This window comes from Triplophysa dalaica, chromosome 5 (genome assembly GCF_015846415.1).
Source record: "Triplophysa dalaica isolate WHDGS20190420 chromosome 5, ASM1584641v1, whole genome shotgun sequence".
NCBI lineage: Eukaryota > Metazoa > Chordata > Actinopteri > Cypriniformes > Nemacheilidae > Triplophysa > Triplophysa dalaica.
Genome location: NC_079546.1, coordinates 6,758,175 through 6,762,775, shown reverse-complemented (window position 1 = coordinate 6,762,775; position 4,601 = coordinate 6,758,175).

Sequence of the window (4,601 nt, the reverse complement as noted above, 5' to 3'; positions counted from 1 at the left end):
ATCCTCGAGTCCACTTACCTGCTGTTGATAATTGAAGCCTTACACCTACACCTCAGTGGAAAAAAAAGCGTCTCCATATTTTTAAATCATGCAAGTAGTGTTAGTCTGGCGGCTCTGGTTACATCTTTTCAAACCGAGTAGCCGCAGTGAAATCTATCCACGGCTTCTTTGTTGACCATGGCAGCCCGGGACGCATCACCCCCTCGCTTCATTCACCTGATTAACTTCTGGAAAAGTCGAAACACGAGCCACAGATCACCTGTGTGAGGGCCGCGCATTAATAGCTGAGTGATGCTGCTGAATTTTTAAAACAGTCATTTCGTTGCATGCTACCTGCCCGTCCCGGGCCCATATGACGTTAAGAGTTCAGCCCTCCCCACCTGCCAGGGCGAGTATCGGGTGTAACCGGGCCGCTCTTCTGGCAGGACTGGCCCTCACCGACGGATACATGATACCGGTGCGCGGAACAAAGAGCGTGTGGTGGAATAGTTTACAGATGACCAGAGGTGCATTTGATATATTGACAAACCCACACAGTGCATAAACCTCGTGCGTGTGCCATTCTTACAACACATGCACATGCATGTTATTTTTTTAATAACCAGTTTATGGCAAATTAATCTACAGTCCGAAATACGTTTCAAATTTTCAGTGTTTGGGAGCTGGCTTGGGATAAATAAAAGAGTTTTGTGCTGCGTTCATTTTACTTTCAGTTGGAAAAATACACAGTTATGGTACATACAAAATAATTGTAGTATTTTACGTTGTAGTAGATGCAAATTATTATTTTTTGCTCTTGTTTAAATAGAAGATAATTGCTTTTATGACATCTTACATGATTCTGATTGGTCAGTCGTGAACCGTTTATTATTACGTTTTTATTTTGTATTAACACCAAGCTGTCTTTATATTTACATAGCCTAGTGGAAATAATAATAAAGTCAGTGATAAATAAATTACGTTCATAGGCTAAATGAAGTAAATAATTATCCTAAAAGAGAAACATTTGTTTTAACTATACATTATGATAGGCATTCATCCGTTATATAGCCTATGCTTTTTGTTCTGTGTTGCAAATGTAATCCACTATACAGGATTAAAGCGGAAATAATTGATCTCGCTATGAAAGAAAGCAGTGATGTATTCATATTGAGAATATCAAAAGATGAAACAAAGCAGATCTCTTTAAACAAATATTAAAAACAACAAACTAATATTGCAGACAGTAGTCTAAACGAGTTGCATATTTGTTTCATCGAAACACGTATTGTGTTTAAAGGAGCCATTAATTCTCAGTTAAATTCTCAATAGTTTGCAGTCATTTATTTTAATGTTTCAAGTGAAGGATCACATCTCCACTGCTATTTTATAAAGAACATTTTTTAGAGCCTCATGAAAAAGCTTTCAAACTGAAGCAACAACATGAAGCGTAAAAACCTGCATTGCTGACTATCGAAAGTTATTTTTATCATCCTGGAGGAAACAATGTTGTGGTAACAGCAGGAAATGCTGATAATAAAGACTGCATTATGACTGCAAGGATTTCTAAAATCGATTAAATATGGGAGCCTGTTTTATTTTAAAAACAGTTTGTATATGAATTTGCACATATATGAATATAATTTGCCTATAATCCGATTTTACGGGAAAATACTGATACAATACCTGCAGTTTTGTACAGTCAAATAACGTATGTCCTCTTGCTGGCCATTACTTCATATCAGCAACATGTTACATAGTTGGCATAATTATTCTCTATGAAGGGGGTGAGTCAGAGCATCTGCCAGTTGTTCTTTTGTGTGAAGCCTTTTTAATCAGACGATCATCCATTAATAACGGAGTCGAGCCGCACAGTAACCGAGAACTCGACATGAGAGACGCTCAGCCGGTCCAGACCCATCGTCTCACATGTCAGCATCAGCATCAGGGTGGCATTCAACTGGAGATGGCTTTGACACTACATTGTGCTTTTGTTTTCTCTCACTTAATTCTGTTTTTATTGTTTAAAACATGGTCTTATTAGTATGTTTGTGTAGCCTTTTCCTCAAGCCGTGCTGTGATGGAATATAGCCTAATGATTTACGAAACACATTTGGGCAATTCCAACGTTATGGACGTGACATTTTACGTTATGGACTTGACATAAAAATGCACAGAGAATGAATTTGTTACCAATATATTGAACCATCTGTTTATATTTTACTAAATCCTTGTTGAAAGAGTCTAAGCCTCAAAAAATGTCAGTCTATGAACAAATTTTTGTATTTTAAAAAGGGGAAATAAACACGCGTTATGGATGTGACAAACAAAGGACGTGGTTGTTGGGAGACGACAAACTTTGTAGGATTTCTGTGAAATAAAATGCACAATCCAGAAGCAATAATACCCAATTAATGAATAAGGGATGCCTCTTTGAAGAACTTAAAAAAATTATTTCATTTTAATTTTCGTGTGTCCATAAATGATGAATATGTTGCGTTATGGATGTGACAATCCTGAAAATGGCACTTACCTGACTATGAAAAATAATGCACTAAAAATAAAACAAATGCTTTACAAATTTGATGAAAGATCTCTTATTTGAACAACAGTATTAAAACCACAGTAAAAACCATTGGTAAAATCTTTGTTTTTCATGGCAAGGTTGATATTTTCACAGAATTATGGACGAACTTTCAAAAGTGCAAGGGGTTATTGTTAGATAGATATCAGCAACCACAAAATTCGTAAATAAAATCTACTTTTTTAATTAATTTCTTAGTTTAATTTCTATTTAGAATAATTTCTTAAGCACTGTCAAAAACCTGCTTAATTGTGTATCCAGCCAATATCAATGTATCCCATTGTTGTAATAACAATTGCTATAACACTGTCTATAATTGTTGTCCAAATGTAAGTGATTATATAAAGAATTAACAAATATAAAAGAAGGCTGGTGGTATCAGTTTTCTGCTGCGAGTTCAGTAAACCTAAGGGACAAGTCACGTGACAATAAAGCCTGATCATGGCCAATCAAAGCATCCGCATGGGGCAGGGCATTGCGTCATATGGACCTGTAGCCCTCTTGACCATCGCACTGCAGATAAAGGCTTCTAAATATTTCATTGAGCAGCTCGTGTTTCTCCAGCACTGAGGTCAGATCTTTGGTAAGAACTGGCATACACATTGTCATATCTCCGCCCAAGCCCCAAGCACTCTTTACCAGACTGCTTACGGAAAATGTTTGGCTTGATAAAGATGTTCAATTTGTCTGCAGTGGGTGCAAAAATCCGGAGTATAAATAAATCAGAGGTGTAAAAACACAAAAGTCAAAACAGTTTAAATTATGAGGCATGCATTAGACTAGAACAGAACACAATAGACAACTTCATAGCATTGAATAATATACAGAATTGAATAGACAATTTGTTAGAATAGAAAGTTAACAAAAGAGACATAGTTTATTAAACGGAAATACAGAAAGTAATAGAATGAGACAGAAATGACAACTTTAGAATAGAATAGAATAGACAGCAGGGTATCAAAAATTATAAGACACATAACAGCAGAAGGAATTTCACTTACATATCCAGATTATAAAAGGAACCACATTTAATCCAGAGGGAAGAGAGAAATGCATACTTTAATTTCACATCGTTTTTCCTAAAGCTTGAAAGAACAAGAGAAGATAGATTGGTGCGTGACAGGGACATTTTTGCAGAAAAGATTAAATTGCCATATGTTACCTAACGATTTCTTCCCATGTACTTCCCAACGACGAAATCGCCCCCTGCAGGCCAATGGCGTTGGTTACAGTTTCACTGGTTTTCTGCTTGGCGGAACTTGAGCGACACCTAGTTGTGTGTTTCGCAGTGTCCATGTATAATTATAACACTGGCAATCTTAGCATTGTAATTCATTTGATGATCATAAATGATAATGAAAATAATTGTTAATTCACTTGTTCAGTATTCTATCCATTATTACATTACAATGGTACTAAAACTGTTCGTAGAGTAGACAAACTTTATGGCCCGGTTTAGGTTTAAATCTATTTCAGTTAACTGAATATTGCCCTGAAATGTCTTAAAATATATCCGTGACATAGTTTTGTCTTAAGACGGTAATGTATTCTTCTATTCTTCTAAGGCATTTTTATAAAAGCGACAGAAATATCTTAAATCAACTAAGTTATAGTCCTGGTTTAAACTAAACCTTGTCTGTGAAACCCGAATGTGGAAAATGTGGATTGAATATCCTATGTATGCTTTAGTAGTGTTTAAAGTAAAATACTTATCTTTAAGCTGTTTTTGCCTACAAAAAACATAGGTCAGACAAAGATGCTTCTCTTTAGACAACCAATTCATAAAAAGGCTGAATAATCGTCTTTAAAGCACAATATTTTCTATTTGTTCAAAATAGGCCTTTAATCGGTCACAAACGGGTTTAGTACATCCTCCATGCCATCTAGTGGTATCACACAGTAAATGCATTACACAGACATTTTTAAGGCAGAGGATGAATGTGAATGTTCTCCCAGAGCTGTCTCCAACTGAAAAATATATCATTTTGATTTACATTCCTGAATATTTTATCTAACAATAAAAACAAGACGCAAAGCA